This window comes from Magnolia sinica, chromosome 12, assembly GCF_029962835.1.
Source record: "Magnolia sinica isolate HGM2019 chromosome 12, MsV1, whole genome shotgun sequence".
Taxonomy (NCBI): domain Eukaryota; kingdom Viridiplantae; phylum Streptophyta; class Magnoliopsida; order Magnoliales; family Magnoliaceae; genus Magnolia; species Magnolia sinica.
Window position 1 is genome coordinate 80,170,164 of NC_080584.1, and position 19,085 is coordinate 80,189,248.

At 41.7% G+C, this 19,085-nt stretch overlaps 1 non-coding gene across 1 annotated transcript; it reads right to left on the minus strand.

Moving 5' to 3' along the window:
- Positions 1 to 18,708: 18,708 nt before the first annotated feature.
- Positions 18,709 to 18,815, minus strand: LOC131222221 (small nucleolar RNA R71). The gene has a single exon (XR_009159929.1). It is a non-coding gene; the product is annotated as a small nucleolar RNA R71 (small nucleolar RNA).
- Between the last annotated feature and the right edge of the window lie 270 nt (positions 18,816 to 19,085).

The window sequence follows — 19,085 nt, forward strand, 5'->3', positions numbered from 1 at the left end:
TAAAAATGATTGTGTTTGGGATTGCTATTTACTCTTACGACTTATGTGATTTCTCTGAATGTTCTCATAATGCATGTGTACATGATTAGCTAGAACTAATTAGAATCATATCTCACAAATAGTCACATCCATCATGAACTATGTTATACAGCTTGTTTATATTTTGAATATTCTTATGATTGGATACTCTACTTGGCTTAGAAGCCAATAGAGTTACATTAAAAAAATCCTGCTATTTGCATATTACTGCAGGATAGGGTTGATAAGTTCTAAATCATTAAAAAAATTTAAAAAGTCCTATTCACCCCCCTCTAGGACATCTTGGCATATTCTCACTTTGACTAAAGCGGTCGTTACCGCAATTTCATGAATTAAATGATGTGTATGCTTCTTACAAGTTTGTTAAAGACATATGTACTGCATTAGAAAAGAAGTATATATTGGAAGATGCTGGTGCTAAAAAATATGCAATTGTTAATTTCCTTCATTATCAAAAAACAAACAATAAACCTATCACTAATCAGATTTATGATTTTCAAAATCTAGTTCATGAACTATCGAGTGAAGGAATTAAGTTAGATGAAGCATTTTTGAGCACTAATAGAAAAGTTACCATCCTCATGTCAAGAATATAAGAATAGAATGAAACATAAAAAGAATGGTGTTTCTTTGAAAACTACTATCGTATACATACGAATAGAGGATGCCAATAGAATCAGGGACCAAAAAGAAAATGAAAATAAGATAGATTCAAAGGCAAATCTTGTGGAATCAAGTTAGGAAAACAATAGAAAAAAGGGCAAATGTCACAACTGTGGCAAAACTGGACATTATGCAAATGAATGTAGGCTCAAAAAGAAGAATGCAAATAATCAATTCAAGAAAAAAAGAAAATTTCTACAATTGTGAAAAACCTGGGCATCACATTAAAACCTGTAGGCTTAAGAAAAACAAAGATAAGTCGTAAGCTAATCTTAAAGAAATAGGTAATGAGTCTGACATGGTAGTAGTTGTGGTGTCAGAAGTCATCCTACCGAAATCAGGAGATGATGAACAAGTGTTCATGGGTAATACTAGAACATTTCCAGTTGTAGAGAAAGGAAAAATACTTCTGAAACTCACTTCTAGAAAGTCACTAATATTGAACGATGTCCTACATGTGGCTGACATTAGAAGAAACTTGGTCTTTGGTTCGCTCCTTAATAAGGCTAGTGTCAAGTTAGTATTTAATGCAGATAAGCTTGTAATGACTAAGGATGAAACTTTTGTAGGTAATGGATATTGTAATGATAGTTTATTCATTGTAAATGTATCCCATTATAATAATAAGAAGACATCTAATTCTGTTTATATCATTGAAGCCTTTTATCTATAGCATAATAGATTATGTCATGTGAATGTAGTATTTTTGAAGAAAATGAAAAGATTAGGTTTATTACCTAATATATCTAATGAAGAATTCGATAAATGTGAAACATGTGTAGAATCAAAATTTATTAGAAAACCTTTTAAACGAATAAAATGATCCTCTGTTCTATTAGAATTGATACATGGTGACTTAGGTGATTTCAGAAATCACATGTCTATAGGTGGAAAAAGATATTACATAACTTTTGTAAATGACTACTGTAGGTTCACTAAAGTCTATCTGTTAAGAAACAAAGACAAATCTTTAGATGCTTTTTCTAAATATAAAATTGAAGTTAAAAATCAACTAAATATAAAAATTAAAATACTTATTAAAACAGATAGAGGAGGTGAATATGAATCTTCTCTATTTAGAGAGTTATGTGAAAAGAGTGGAATATTTCACGAAACTACATCTCCTTATACACCTATGAACGCTAAAAATTAGTGCCCACATTGATTTGGTTCTTAGGTGTTCATGATGGGAGTGATTAGGCTGATTTATAAATGTTGGGGTCGCCACTAGCCAATTAATATCAGAATCCCGCAGTCGGCTAGAACCCACAGAATACGTAAGGTTGGAGAAATCTAAAGACTCTCCTACCTTAGATTGACTCCTGGTCTGCGATCTAGGATTCTGAGTAAGTGACCTCGGTTACAGAGAGAGAAGGTGTTAAGCACCCTCTTTGCCCATACAAATGTATGGTCTTTACTTAGTGTGGTAAGGAAATCTCAAGGGTTAAATGATGTAGTTGAACTAGGACTAGGCACACGCGGATTTCTGATGCGTCAAGATCCGAGATTTTAGCAAACCACAGAGCATATGTTCAACAACGTGTCTAGAAGACGAATGTGATAATGCTTATGCAAAATGGTAAAGAAAAGTGAACAAGATCACTAGGAATTTCTGATGTGACAGGATCCGATGTACGATAAGTCACTGAGTATATGTTCACTAGAGATCTAGAGAAGTAGGGGGTTGAGAAGAAAATAAATGTCATGATGAATGCTTGTAATGTAAATGAGATGATCTTTGGCTTACTCTTGAGATGGCTAGAACATGGAGTACACCATGGTTAATCCAGACTAGACCAAGGGGTTGAGATGGTTGAGGTGAGGTTAAGAGGTGGCTGAAAAATCAGAACTTTGAGGCTTGGGAGCTCCTCCTCACTCTCACTCTCTTTCTCTTTTTCTCTCTCTTTCTTTCTTTCTCCCTTAGATTGGTATTGTGTGAAATGTGAAGAGGAGAGGGCTATTTATAACCTTTTGTGATGGCATTGTCGTAATTACTGAGCTTGAAAGGGGTAAAAGCTGAAATGACAGCTTGGGGTTGGTTGAGGAGAGAGGGATGCCACGTGGGGCTCTCTTATTGGCTTTGGGGTTGGTAAAATAGTAAATAATGGAGACTGGAGGGTTAAACCTCTGAGAAAGTTAACTTTGGGATGAGAGGCAGCTGTTGCTCAGAGGACACACATGTCTCGCGTGCGGAAGTAATCCGATTACCCCCGGTGGTAGTCAGACTACCGCCCGGGCCTGGTTCGGGCTAGGCTTTGACTGGTTATCTGATGCTCTACTTTTTCTTGCAGTTCTCTCTTCGGGCTTTTAAGCTCAAATGGGTATGTTTTGGCTTAAATGATGGCTTGTGATGGCTTAAGTCAGGATTACGGTTTTGGATTAGGGTTTGGTTTTAGATTAGGGTTTGGTTCTGGGATTAGGGTTTGAGATCAGGGTTTAGTTTGGATTAGACCATGGTTTTTGGATTTTTCTAGCTCTCTCAAGATATCAGCCTGGGTGGGGTGTCTACAAATGCCCCTCTTTGGCTGAGGTTACGAGCATCCGATCGCCAAACCGAGTGGACACCCCAACCTTCTGGTTAGAAAAGGTAATAGTTTGAATATGTTGCCTGCCATTGTATCATTATCAGTTGACTGTTTGAAAAAGAGACGACTCTCACATATCATGAGGGTTTGAGGAAACCGTTGTGATTGTCCCTGCACATTGATGCGGCATTATGGGCCACCAATCACAACCCTTTCACATAGGATTGTTAATAGCATTGGAGGGTAAGTCTGAAAAGTAGGGCCTCTGCGCGTTTTGCGGCTTTACGAGGAGTCTTGTACTGTCCGTTTCCTTTGCTAAGTAATCATCCTAGTAATACTTGTTCCATTTGATCGTCAAAGCGGTTAGCTGCCCTGCGCGTTCTGTGGCCTTACGAGGAACTCACTACACTAACTTGGACTCGATCAGACTTTCTAAGCATCTTGAATTAGGTATATGCAGGTAATCTTTTACCATGCAATCTACTGATTCTGATACTGTGGTTACAATGGATTGTCTTCATTTGAGTTTGATTATTCTTTCCAGAGATAGATTAAATCATTTTTACTTGCATTCAAATCGTACGACTGTCCAGATATGGGAACGTGCCAATCGTACTTGTATCATGTACGGATTCAATTATCCTCCAGGGAAACCGAAAGGAATCGAATCTTATTTCATTATTTGCACTAATCGCAACTAAAGAATATGGAAGATTCCTTAGTGTACTGCGTGTCACCTGCGTCTTTTTTGAAAAATTTTTGCTTAAAAATTATCCCCTTTGGAGCTAGACTCCTTGGGAATTTTATTTAAAAATATTTTTTTGATTTTTTGAAAAATATCTATTCGATCTCGCGGGTGGGCGTCTTCGTTCGGTTTTATTTGTACAAGTTAAGTAAACAGTCGCGTTGCCTCCACTGATGAGTTGGCGGAGCTAACGGTTTTTATTTGAAATATTTTTAGGGTTTCAGAATATCCGTTCGATCTTGCGAGAGGGCGTCATCGTTCGATTTTTATTGTACAGTCCAGATTAGATAGTCAGATGGCCTCTACTAATAACTTAATGGGGCATTAACTATGATTTATTGCAATATCCTGTGTTTTTCTCTTGTTTTTTTCATTTTTGTAGTAATTTATCATTTAATTTATCAAGATTCTCAATTTCTCGCGAGATTTTGAATTTCTCAGGAGATTGTAGCCTTCTCATGAAAGAATTCAAATTTTTGGGCTTTAATTGATGGATACAATGGCTGTCCGGTCATCCCATCAACTCAAGGGAGACAAGCACGCTGTCCCAAGGGAATCTGGACAAGGGTGGTGTTCGACTGACACCGGTGGTAGTCCGTCTACCGCCGGTTGCCCGTTTTGTCAGCAGTCCGGTGCAGGCGGTGGTCCAGTCGTGGCACCTCTCTTCCTATATCATCCTCTTCTCAATCTGATCCAGGGACACCATTATAGCTCCTTGGAAGGTTTTGAGTTGTGATTTTGCCTCCTTTGTAGGCCCCACTTTGCTTCATCTTTCCTTCACTTTTTCAGGTGGATGATTGATGATTTTCCTGTTTATACTTGCTGGATTTTTGCTGAATCATATTTATAGGGTGCTGGATTGATGATTGATGGGTTTGGATCTCCTTTCTGGGCCCAGGAGAGCCATGATCGGGACTGTTGATTGTTTTTAGCTTGATTTTCAGCCATTAGATCTTGCTGAAAAATTCCTAATTTGGGCAAAGGATTGCTGGATTTTGTTTTGTGATTTAGAGTGGGGTGTGATAATAAAGGGAGCCCCACTCTCATGATTTATTTTTTTATTTTTCTTTTTGGTTTTTTTTGTTGGGTTTTTTTTATATGCTGATTTGGACTGTAAGATAGATGATTTGGGGTCCACTTGAATATTCTGATGGTGTGGATCTTGATGGTAGCCATCATTTGTGGAGTGGATCACATTTTTCTTCATGATTTTGGCCATGTATGGAATTGGCTTCTCAGGTGGGCCCTGGATCATGGATTGGGGATGTGGGCCTCGATGGATTTTTGGGCCTTTTGATCTTTTGGGTTTATTGGACTTTTGGACTTTGACTTGGACCTTGGGCTTGGACTTTGATTTGGGATTTGGGCTTTGGACTTTTGACTTTGACTTTAACTTGGGCTTTTGACTTTGACTTGGGCCTTGGGCTTTGACTTTGTAGTGAGAAGGATACTTACCTGTGAATCTTGCTTGTGCAGAATGCCTCGTCACGGTAGAAATGAGGCCGGTCCTTCTAGTCAGTCGGTCGATCCATGTTTTGTACCCCGAGAGGGTCGACACCTGTCCGACATGGCTCGGGAAGGTGGTGCTCCTGTGATCCTGAGGGGGCGTGGAGTTAGGACTCACTGGCCAGATTGTTTTAAGGATCCATACCCTCTATTCTTCGACGTATTGGAGCGCACTCCCTTTGCCCATTTATTTCGGGTTCGTCTGGGTAAGATGAACATGTCCCTCTTGTCTATGTTGACAGAGCGATGGTATGCAAAGACTCATACTTTTCAATTACCCTTCGGGGAATGGGGAATCACCTCATATGACATTTCTATGCAGTTGGGTCTTAAGTATGATGGGGGATCTGTTCCATTTGAGGAAGATCTCCTGGTACCTTCTGTTGATGATGGATGAGCCTATTAGGGATGATGCCAGATCCTTCTGATTTTTCTGGCCATCAGTTCAAATTACTCTGTTTGTCTGCAAATTTTCTCGGTGCATTCCTGAGACCGAGGCCACGGCTGTTATGAAGGCCCGTGCCTTGATATTGTATACCATGGGAGCGATGATCTTTTGTCATGGGAATGAGCTAGTGAGTTCCCATCTTTTGTCTCTTATGGCTGATATCGCTTTCCATACGCCGCACAAGTGGAATGCGGCCCTCTTCGCCCATTTGTATGATGGGCTGGACAAAGCCAACTGCTGTATCAGCAGGTCCTTGACTGGTTTTTATCCGGTCATTGAGATATGATCAAGCCCTTTCTTCTGTATCTTCTTTTGGAATGATCGGTTATAAATTCTGATTGCGGTTTCATGCAGGTTTGTCGTTTTAACCATTTCTCACACTTGGCGCCCATTGTGATCGACCATTCACCTCTTTTTTCGCGCATGATGTTGTGGTATAAGGATAACCGTAGCCGTACACGTATGTTTTCTAATCTCGCGTAGAGGTTGAATGTTGATGCCCTTATCCCTGATGATGTGAGTAGTTACCCTACCCTGTATTACCTGCTTCCTACCTGCCATTTGCCCCTAATCTTTTTGTCTTCCATAGTTCCGTTCCAGGTCGTACCTTCAGTCGAATGCAGTGCTTACTCCTGCGGCTCAGGAGGCCTTTTAGGCTTCGCGACGACGCCGTATCTTGGAAGATCTTCGCGTAACAAAGTGGTATCTTGGAGAGAGGCTCTTTTGGCAGTTGACTGGTAGTCTGTTCGTTCCGTTCAGCCCACCGTCAGGTCCATCTGATTGGAGATCGGTGCCCAAACGGGAGTTAACTGTTGCTTTGGAGGGGTTTGATGCCAGTGCCTTCGTCGATCCGTCGAGAGAGTATAACTCTTGGTGTGAGTAACACGGTATCGGCCCTATGCAGCCTGCCTATGCTCTGAGAGGTGGTGCATGTTTTGCTGGAGGGGGACTGCTGGGGTCATACGTTCGCTAGAAGGATACAGATGATTATATACCTAATGATGATTAGCTTCATTGTATCATGTGAACATGTATCACCAGCTGTATAATTTTCTATATGTATGAAACTTTTTATTGCCTGATGTTGCTTTTCAAACTGTATTTTGAGTATTTTTATGATCCCAATTGAGTCGATGGTAAAAGATTGATGTTCCAGGGCCTTTGAAGAGGGTCCCACCCTTGATTTCATTTGGAAGTGGGCCCGGGCGGTAGTCAAACTATCACCGGCGGTAGTTGGACTACCACCGTTGACCTTTTTCCTTCTCGTTCTGTCTTGTCAGGTGTGGTACCGATGCAGAGTGTCAGAGGTGTCAGGCGGTACTCGGACTACCGCCGGCGATACTTTGATTACCGCCCTTGTTCATCTTTTCTTCCAGAAAATGCCCTTCTTCTCTGTCCATTTCACAGAACTTTTTTGGTTATTCTCTTTCTCGCATAGGTCTCCTGATCATTCCCTTTGTCTCCTTCTTCTTCCTTTTTGTCCTCATTCTTTGTCTTCTTCTCCTCTTTGTCTGTTATCCTTTGTCCTCATTATGGGTGGTCTTGGAATGGATGTTGGTGGGGCCAAATCAATGATGAAAGGGTTTATGACGGCTTGGTAGGTGAGGGTGGATTGATGGAGATTAATGGTGGAGTGATGGGTCCTTTTAAAGAGGTTAATGCTATTTATGACATTTCTTCCACCACCATTAATGGTGGAGATGGAATGTGCTTGGATGGATTTGGTGGTTTTGGTGGTTTGGTTTGAGGGTTCCATGTTAGGTGGGCCATTAGACATTATGGATGTTGGTAGGATGGGCATAGGAGGTCAATTGGATGTTGTTGATGATATCGAGATGATGATGGGTGGCCCGGATCTTAGTGGGACATATTTGGGTGGTGGTGATGTTACGTTGATGGGTTTGGCTGGTATGGATGGTGAGGATCAAGCCCAGATGGGTGGTGGACCCCATTGTGATGGTTTGGGTTAGATTTTCTATGCGGATTTCAAGGTGGTGATGGGACAGGCCGCTGCTATTGTCGGGGATCCGGGTGCTGGCCCTGTTGGCTACTGGGATGGTTCGGGTGTTGTGGCTTCCCGGGCCTACACTTTTTAGACTGCTCCTGATGTAGGGGTTGTCGGAGGTTCGAGTCCACCTGCTGCAGCTTTCCATGATACTCTTCGAGATGCAATGGGTGATTCAGGCTTTTTCCGATACTATAAGATTAATTTGTTGGACGAGGGTATGCCTATCTTTGATGACTCATCTATTGATCCGGGGTTCCAGATCGTAGAGGGTGTACCTGTTCAAACTTGTTGATTGCATCCACGTGGCACATGTTCTGAGAGGTTACACATCTGGATTGAGAGCTTGACCAAGTCCATGGTCTTCGAGCTAGGCTCCTTGGGTTTCCGGGAGGTTCTTCATCTCCACAGAGTTCGCCTACATTGGCGACTGATGAGTGTAGCGTCACATGATTGGGTTCCAGCATTGAACCTATTTTCCTTCAATGATTTAGAGGTAGGCCCATCTTTAGAGGAGTTCGCACGCTTATCTAGTCTTCCTCTCGCTTGAGAGACTTATACCCCTTCATCTGAGCCGGTTCGTCCTGCTAATCTAGGCCTATGGTTTGGATTTTCGGCCGCATCCCCTACTACAGAGAGTGGAGCTAATGAGTTTTCACTCGAGCTTTTGTATGATCACTGTTCGACTGCTCGAGGGGGTCCGGGATCCGATCGTTAGCTTCAGTGTTTGAATGCACTGATCTTTTGTGTTTTTGCAGAGTTACTCTTTTCAGGTTGGCGACAGTCGTCTCTAGCGGTTTTACTTGATGTGTTCCGCCTCGTTCTAGGCCGTTGGAGTGTTGTCTCTTTAGTGCTAGCAGAGTTCTTTTTAGGCTTGACTGAGTGCTCGCTCGGACATGCTCGCATCCTCCTAGGCTACTGTTCATTTCTTCAGGTATTTTTTTTCTTTTATCCTCTTTCCTTTCCTCTGCTCTATTATTCACTTACAACTTGAGCTTAACTCATACCTTTCCCTAGGTATGGCTGTGGGAGCACCTTTATATGACTCCTCCACTTATGTGGCTTGACTCTCATTGTGGCAATATGTTGTCTCTATTTCTTGATGGCCTCCCTCTTGATGCTAAGGCTACTGAGTCACTCTATTGTCGTATGCTTTCTCAGCTCTGAGGATAGGAGGTTAGCTGGGAGGCTCCATGGCTTTGCCATACACCCTTGATTTGTAATACGGCTCACACTCCTCTGTTATTGTTAGGCCTCCGGGGGTACTGTTCTTATCATCCAGTACGATTTCTCCAGCAGTTCGACTTTTGGCGGGACATTCCCGAATTTGCCTTTTCTATATTTGGACATGCTCCCCTTCCTTCTGGCCTGATTATTTTATACTGACGAGTCTGGAATTCCTAGCAAGGCTGCTTGAATACGGAGGCTTTGGAATTTGAGACTTGGGCTCCCCCTTTAGCAACAATACCGTACCAACGATGGGTGGCAGAGCAATTGCTTTATCATTAAGTCCCTGGTTGGCACTTGACGGATGAGGCTGGCGATCGGGATATTGCTGGCGATATAGCTTCACCTTCCTTAGGTGTTGATGATTCATTTAACGCATTCGAGGAGCGGCCCTTTATTGACCCGTCGTTCCTGGTTGTGACACAGGACCATCTTATATCTGAGCTTGCCATTCTTCGTCACTCCTGTGAGGATATGGCCCGTCTATTGGTTGTGGGATGGTGGTATGATGAGAGAATGATTGCTTCACACCCCTTGGAGAGGGACGAGTCTTCTACCTGCGCGTGAAGATAGAGCGACTTAGGCAGAGATTGTCGATGTATGAGTGACATGATAGAGGATTACCTGATGATCCCTAATTTTAATTGCGACTTGTTATATGTATGCATGCATGTTTTTGTTTTGATTTTATAAAGGAAGAAAAAAATGATATACAAAAGATTCTTGAAAGAAATGAAATTTTTGTTTATGCCAAATTTATCAGTGTTCACTTGTATTTGGATTTGTGCTTTAGATTATTGGGATCAGAATGGGCTTATCCCACGTTATGTTTAGTAGACTGGGTTGTGTACGAGATCTTGGTTCCCTGGGAGTGCGCACTCAGGATCGTGCCCTTTAGATTTGAGTAGAGTCTGACAGAATTCTGATCCAGGATCGGTCCTTTCCTTGCATCTCTTCATTTTGCTCGTTGTCTCAACTTTCTCTATACCTATATATATATATATATATATATATATATATATATATTGCCATTCTTGCCCGTAGCGCCCTTTCAAGTTTTTACTACTACTGACTTTCCCGTCATTTTTGCCCGTAGCGTCCTTTCGAATTTTCACTATGTCCTGGGTCTTTGTTCTTGCTTACCCCTTGGCAGTTGTGCTTTTTTACCCTTAGCGCCCTTTTGGGTTTTCACCAAGTCCGCTACATGCCCGTTGTTTTTACTCGAGCGGCCCTTTCAGGTTTTCAACTCGTCCTTTTTGCTTAGGCATGTGTTTCTTCTTTTTTAAAAAAAATTGAAGTACTGGGAGAGACAGAGAGACTTCCTTTATAGCTGGCCGACTGGCTACCCTCCTGTCTTTGTCTTTTGATTACAATCGTAAGCTATTTTATTTTGGTCGGATTGTTTTGGGATGTGGGACGACTTGATTTTCTTCTCCCTTTATGCATTCTTTGAGTTTTGTCTTTTTTCCTCCTTTTTTTTTGAAGTGATAAAAATGATGGGTGAACTTTTCTTCCTTGGAGAGATGATGGGTGCACTTTTCTTCCCTTTTTTTATGTGGGAGAAATGTTGGGTGAGCCTCTTTTTTTTTGGAAGAAATGATGGGTGAACCCCCCCTCCTTTTTTTGTTTGAGAAAGGATGGCCCCCCCCCCCCTCTTTGTTGTTTGAGAAAGGATGGGTGAACTTTTTGTTTTTTTTTTTTGTTAGCTTAGTGATTGTAACCATTGACAAGGATAGGTGAGGCTACCTATGATAGATTTTCACATTGTCGGCATTGACGGGCTCGGGAAGATCTTCTCCTCTCAGATTGGTTAGCCGGAGGGCACCTCCTGGGAGTACCTCTCGAATGATTAGCGGTCCGTCCCACAAAGGTTTGAACTTTCCTTTACTATCTAGCAAGTGTGATGGTAAGATACGCTTCATGACCATGTCGCCGATTTTGAAGCTCCTCTTCTGGACCCTCTTATTGTAGACCCGTGCGATCCTTCTTTGGTAGCATTGAGAGTGGCTTAGCACACGCATGCACTTTTCATCTGCCAGATGCAATTGATCGTATCTTGCTTGTTGCCACTCGCTTTCCTTAACTTCACTTTCTAGTAATACTCAGAGTGATGAGATCTCTATCTTGACTGGCGGCACTGCTTCCATTCCATATGCGAGTTCGTATGGAGTTGTGGCTATAGAAAACCGTACAGATGTCCGATAAGCCCAGAGTGTGTAAGGAAGCATTTTTGACCAATCACGATACGTTTTGACCATTTTCTCTAGTATGCGAATGATAGTCTTGTTTATAGCTTCGACCCCACTATTCATTTGAGGACGGTAGGGGTTTGACCGATGACGTTAGATCTTGAACTCATTGAGGAAATCGCCCATCCTTTTATTGACGAACGGGGTTCCGTTGTCTGTAATGATGGCCTGAGGAATACCGTACCGGTTGATGATATTGTTCTTCATGAACTTTATCACATGAGGTGCTGCGATGGTAGTGTAAGATGTTGCCTCTATCTATTTGGTAAAGTAGTCTATAGCCACCAGGATGTATTCATGCCCGTTTGAAGCTTTGGGATTGACTTTGCCGATGATGTCAAGTCCTTATATAGAGAAGGGTCATGTTGTTGTCAGGTTGTATAGCTCAGAAGCGGGCGCATGAATCTAGTTCGCGTGCTCTTGACACTTAAAACACTTCCTGACGTGTTTGCAGTAATCTGTCTCCATCATTAGCCAATAGTAACCGAGTTGTAGGATCTTCTATGCCAACATATGTCCATTCATATGTGGGTTGCATAGTCCTTCGTGGATTTCTGACATGATTTGAGTAGCTTTCATTTCATCCACGTAGTGGAGAAGGACTTGATTGAAGGATCACTTGTAGAGGATGCCCCTGGTGATCGTGAACTAGGCCGCTAGCTGTTGGATAGTGCAACGATTGGTTGACGTCTCTCCTTTCGGATACTTTTGATGCTCGAGATATTCCTTGATGTTTGTGTACCATGGATGATCACTCGAAGAGGTTTCGGCTTTGTCGATCTGTAAGTAGAACGCAGGTTCCTCCTAAAGTTCGACGGTGAGTTCCCACTCAGCAATTCCTCTCGGAATCTCCAACATTAAAGCGAGGGTAGCCAAGGCATCTGCAAATTGATTGTTGGCTTAGGGCATGTAAGAGAATTTGATCTCTTTAAATTCTGAGGTCAGATTCTCCAGATAGACGTGATAAGGGATCAGCTTCTCATCCTTGGTCCTCCATTCACCATTCGTCTAATTGATGATGAGTTGTGAGTCTCCGAAGACCCATAACCTTTTCACGTTGAGGATGATGGCTTCTCTTAGACCGATGATACATGCTCTATATTCAGCCACGTTGTTGGTACAGTGGAACGCCAATCGCTTAGAGATGGGAATTGGGACATCGTCGGGGGATTAAAGTATTGCTCCTACCCCACTTCCTTTCGAGTTTACTACTTCGTCAAAGAAGAGTTTCCACTCTCCAGCCTTTATTTCTTCTTCTTCCTCGACCAGGAGGATGTCCTCGTCAGGAAAGAAGGTCTTCAATGGTTGGTAATCAAGCGGAGAGTGTGCTGCTAAATGGTCGGCCAATGCTTGCCCCTTGATTGCTTTTTGAGTGACATAGGTGATGTTGAACTCGGAGAGCAGCAGTTGCCGTTTTACAATCCTGCCCGTTAGTACTGGTTTCTCAAACAAGTACTTTAACGGGTCCATGCGAGCAAGCAGGAGGATTGGGTGAGCGATCATGTATTATCATAACGTTGTGTCGTCGAGACGCGAGACACGTTTTTTCTAAGATGGAGTATTTTGCTTCATAGCTTGTGCACCGTCGACTTAGATAGTAGATCGCTTGATCCTTCCTTCCTATATCGTCGTGTTGGCCGAGGACGCATCTGATTGCTTCCGCTGTGACAGAAATGTACAGCAGTAGTGGCCTACCTGGTGTAGGCGGCATGAGCATTGGAGGGTTTAGCAGATACTTCTTGATTTTATCGACAATCGTTTGACAGTCGTTGTTACATTTCGTTGGCGAGTTCTTCCTTAAGAGCTTGAATATGGGCTCACAAATAGGTGTGAATTGTGCAATGAATCGGCTGATGTAATGGATCCTTCCAAGGAAACCTTGAATATCTTTTTCGATCCTAGGGGGTGGCATTTCAATGATTGCTTTGGTCTTAGTCTCCTCCACCTGGATGCCATCTTTACTGACGATGAAGCCTAGCAATTTGCCTCTGGTTGTGCTAAAGATGCACTTTTGCGGGTTAAGGTAGAGCTTGAACTTTTTCAGTCTATCGAAGAGCTTCTTGAGGTCTTCAAAATGTCCTTCAATCGTGCGGGATTTGACAATCATGTCATCTATGTAGACCTCCATTGCTTTGTTTATCATGTCATGGAATAAGGCGGTCATGGCTCGCTGATATGTAGCTCCTGTATTCTTCAGCCCGAAGGGCATAACTTGATTACAAAAGGTTCCCCATGGTGTGATGAAGGAAGTCTTCTCACAATCTTCGACGGCCATCTTGATCTGATTGTAGCTGAAGAAGCTGTCCATGAAGGAGAAGATCTTATGTCCAACAGTATTATCTACTAGTGTATTGATGTGAGGCAGAGGGAAATCGTCTTTAGGACTTGCTTTATTGAGGTCCCTAAAGTTGATGCACATCCTGACTTTGCCGTCCTTCTTTGGAACTAGTATAATGTTTGCGAGCCATTCTAGGTAGTTGGAGACTACCAGGAATCCCGCATTGTATTACTTGATGACTTCATCACGGACCTTCAAGGCCCATTCTGGCTTCATTCTTAAGAGCTTCTGCTTAACAGGCTTCATGTCTGGTTTTATTGGCAAGTGGTGTACCACTAAATCTACATTGAGCCCTGACATATCTTCATAAGATAAAGTAAAGTTGGACAACCTTGGCCTTAAGAATTTCATCATCCTCTGCTTGTACTCCACAAGCAGTGATCTACCGATGTGCACTTCTCTAGGGAGTTCCAGTGATCCCAAATTCACCACTTCAAAATCATCTGCCACAACGTTGCCCTTTGTTTCGAACCTTTTGAGGGAATCCTCAAGTTCAAGAGTTGTATTATCCTTTCCCTCATCTTAGGCTTCATCTAAGCCCATGAGTTCAAAGTCTAACTCTAGATCGAAGTTGTATGAGTCGACCTCGAGCTCTAGAGCTGTGAGTGATGTGCTTGGCACAGTGAATTTTAAAGGATTTTCTGTTGCTTTTTTATTTTTGAAGATTTTTTTATGTTTTGTGATTTTGAGAGATATTTAATGTTTTTGTGATTTTTGGAATATCTATTGTTTTTGTGTTTTGAAGGTTTTTTTATTTTTTTTTGTGTCACTAAGGGATCCTGAACAGGACGATGTTGCAAACCATGATTGATCTTGTCTTGATTCGGGAAACCAACTACTATTTACATTAGCTTTTTTTTAGGCCGGCATCCATGGATGGCTTACCAGCCGATTCGATCGTTGGGGGGATGGTTGTTCAGCTCGGTTCTTTCCCCCTTTCGATTCTGTTACCCTGCTTTGTTTGTACCTATGGGTCATCCGTCCCGATGACCATGATGTCTACTAGACCAGGTTTAGAGTCTGTCTGACCCAATCTCTTCGGGCTCTTCAGGCTCCTCAGGTCCATACTATGGTGGGATCTTGATGTCTGTCCAGTCAAGGGAAGCCGACTTCCCTTTTTCGATCCAATGGAGGGTTTGCTTTTGCCCCTTGCGCTATTGAGCTATTGGTGGGGATGTTTCCCCTTGACTATTGATGTGAATGGGTGCCTCCCCACTCTTGTTCGTTTGCCTTGTAACAGGTACCTCTGGTCCTAGGTCCTCAATGGATAGACCTGTTTTCGTGCCCCTAGCTTCATTTGACAAGCCTGGGGGTTTTGCCCCTGGCATTAGATGTGGTTTTGAAATCTTGAGGATTTTATCCCACCATATTAGTGGCCAAGTTGTCTCCTGGCTAGAGTGTTCAGTTAATTTAAGCCACTGGAGGTGATCCTCAAGAGAAGTCACCATATCACCACAAACTATCCCGGACTTTATGAACTTAATGGGTGTACATTTGAATGGTTACTTCTTCTTAGGCCTTACGGCCTGATCTTCCGACGTCAGTTGATATCTCAATCCCTATCTTTGCTCGTTGGCACGAGCTTGCTTTATGATAAGGGTCAAATATTGCATATCAGACCTTAATTATTGCATGATTTTACGTACATGATAATGTTTAATGGAATATTTTAATTATATTTTTGTTGTAGGATGAAATCAGGAGCGTTGATGGAAAAAGAGTACTACAAGCATGGATTTGACACTTCGAAGTCACCAGAGCAAGGGATGCACTCCAGAGAACTAAGATTGAAGAATTTACATACCAGGGATCCGAGAAAATCAAGCCGTTCACGTTAAAAAGGCCCGAAAATGGTCCAGAATGCAAGATCACATGGTTTTCGCCATCCGATTGACTCGAAACTCCATACATGGCCTGGAGGCCATAAATAAACTGTACATATTAAATTTCAACCATTGGATATCTCGAGAAGTGGGCCAACGGACAGATTAGCCCATTAATCTCCAATTTTAGGCCCACCTACAATCTGGATATACTTCAAAATTGACCCAGACGGTTTAAATAAGATGACAAACAGGATGGATGGATTGGATTTCTCTACAGCATCACAGTGGTCCCCATATGTACAGCGTGTGTACATAGTGTACACACGCCCGACGAGCACCGATCGACTGAGGCGGGTCAGCAGGCGCTGACCCGCTCCTTCCTCTCAAAGACGTCAATTGCCATTTCTGGCGCAGCAAGCGTAATGGATGGAAAGTCCGTTTTTACGGATCTCTGTGGGGCCCACCCATGGCACGAACGTTTAATCTAAACCGTTCATCGTGTAGAAGGATTCGACAACTGCAAAACAACGTTCACATTTTGTACCCATATGTGCACACGTGTTAGTTACAGAGGACACAAACAAGCTGCCCCATGACGTCCAGAATGATTACAGCATGATTGCTACAATGGGCCGCATCCATGCAAATCCAAAACCATCCATATGCGGTCGAAATTCCATCCTGCATCCAATGGACGGATTGGATTTATCAAAATAACATCGAAGTGGGCCCCACCATCAGAACAGCGTAAGAAAATTCGCAAGGTCCCTGTTTTCGCACGCCAGACGCTGTTCGACTTTTGCAGCGGTTTTGGCCCACCATATTGGATCAGATGGAAGATCTGATCCGTCTATCATGTAGAGAACTCGAAAGAGTCCTAAGGGACGGTATTTATTTGGAAATCGAGTGAGGAAAGAGGTGCTATTTTGCGTCTGGACTTGGCTACGAAAAGGAGTACGCGGCTGTTGCTGCGACAGCCTCTCCATTGACTCCAACCTTTCCACCATCCTTCCAGCACCTATAAGAGAAGATTTTGGACGTGGTAAGGGGGGATCGAGAGTTTGGGGAGAGCCAGGGAGGAAAAAAAAGCTCGTTTTGGAAAAGGAGAAGAAAGAAGAGAAGAAAGCAACAAAGAGAGAGGAGGGAATTCAAGAGCGATTCCAGGGAGCCGAATCATCCAAGTTTTGGAGATTTTTCAGCTTGGAGAAGCAAGAGATAGAGAGGACGAAAGAAGGGAGAGATTGGAAGGATGTTTTTCTTTTATCATCTATATTTTTTCTTCTTTCCAGTTGATTCCATAAGGTGCTAATCTTTTAGCTAGGGCTGAGATGAAGCCCCTAATTTGAATGACTCTTGTATGTGTTGATTTCATCTGAATTTGATTGGTTTGTTTCTTTCTCTACTGTGCTTAACTGAAATTTCTGTACTTATCCATTCTATGAGCTTAACCAAAGTCTAGATGTGGATGTTGTTTGAGATCTTATTCCAGGTGCTTGTGTCTGACCATGAACAGGTTCCTATAAAGGAAGAAACAGGAATCTACATCTCTCCATGCCTGACCATGGATGGAAAGATATGATCCATATGCTTTAAGGAATTATATGTTCTGTGTGCCCGACTAAGGACATAGAGTGCGCTTTATTTATGTTGATATCAATCTGAATTAGGGTGAATCAACAGGTAGAACAAGGTTTATGATAATTAGGGATGGATTCGAAAGTCCTAGTCTTCTCCTTGATTGAATTTTTCTCGTTATTCTCGGTTATTTTTTCATTGATTTTTGTTTAGTTTACTCAATTACTATCTCAAATATTTGTTGGATTAGTTAAGAAGAGTCTTTAATTTTGAATTGTGACAACCAGTCCTCGTGGGAACGATCTCGTAATACGTACCATATCTACATCTGATTCGTATACTTGCGAGTTTAAAATCATTTAAATCAAGTTGGTTTAAATAAAACGACAAGTTTTTGGCGCCGTTGCCGGGGACTGTTTCAGTCCAATTGGATTTAGGATTCTCTCTTATCATAATTCATAGTCTTAGGTTTTTTACTAACTTTAGGTTAAATTTTTTTTTAGAAACTAACCTATTTCCTGTTTCGTAGGGTCCTGACATAAACTTCTAATTTGGTAATCCCTTTTTAAATTCTCTACTTTTTCTAATTTCTATTTTTAGAATTAGGGTTTTATTTTTTTAAAATTTTTTTCTATTTCTAGGCTTTCTTTTTTAGAAATTTCCTATTTTCTAATTTTAGATTTTGATTCTTCTTTCAAGTAACTTTCTATTTTCTAGTTTTAGAAATTTTTTCCCTTTTTAAAAACTAACTTAACTTTTTATTTCTAAGATTAGAAACTTTCTTTCTTTTAGAAATTAACCATTACTTAGGATTTTTTCTAGCATTATTTTAGGAAATTTAATTTATTTTTATTTATTTTTTTTGTTTACAGGAATTGAGGAAGGAAGCTGCTAAATAAGATTATCTTCAAAAGGAGGAGCTCCCAAATCTTCAGACATCCATTATCTCCTTTTCCGGGTTCTTCCTTCCAATTCTCGTTTACATAGCTTTCTCTTATTTTTAGGAATTCATAACTTTTATTTTTAGTTTTATTCATCTTAGGTTGCATCTTAGTTTAGTTTTCTTTCTTATATTGATAACATAGTTTATGCTAGGACGTAGATCTCTGAACATAGAACTAGCACCTTTCGATCCTGAAATAGAAAGAACCTTTCGTAGAAGATTTAGAAACATCCTATTTGAAATGGCGGAAGAGAATGGAACTAAAGCTCTTAGAGATTATTCAGCTCCTGTACAATTCAATGCGCCTTCATGTATAGTGATGCCTGCCACCACGGCAGCACACTTTGAACTTAAGCCTGGGATCATACAATTGTTGCCCTCCTTTTATGGTTCAGATAAGGAGGATCCATATCATCATGTGAAAGAATTCTTAGACATTTGCTCCACCTTTAAGTTCCAAAACTTTTCAGACGATTCGATCCGTTTGCGCCTTTTTCCTTTTTCTTTGAAGGATAAGGAGAAATCATGGTTGAATTCTCTAGGAGTTGGGTCTATCACTACATGGGACGAACTGTCTAAGAAGTTCTTAAACAAGTTCTTCCCGGTTCACAAAACTAATGCTCTCCGTAGAGAAATTACGAATTTCACACAAAAAGAGGGTGAGCACTTTCATGAATGTTGGGAAAGATGGAAGGATTTACTTCTTAAATGTCCACACCATGGTTTTGAAAAGTGGCAACAGGTTCAATACTTCTATGACGGTCTGACACCCTAGAACCGTCGCATGGTTGACGCCACCAGTGGAGGGTCATTCATGACCAAAAGTGATGTCGAGGCTTGGAATTTTTTTGAAACCTTGTGTGAAAACTCCCAGCAATGGGACTATTTAAATAGAGGTGAAAGAAGCCCTCAACCACTGAGGAAATGGGGTATATATGAGGTAGGAGTCACGCCAGATCTTTATGTTAAAATTGATACCCTGACAAAGAAGGTGGA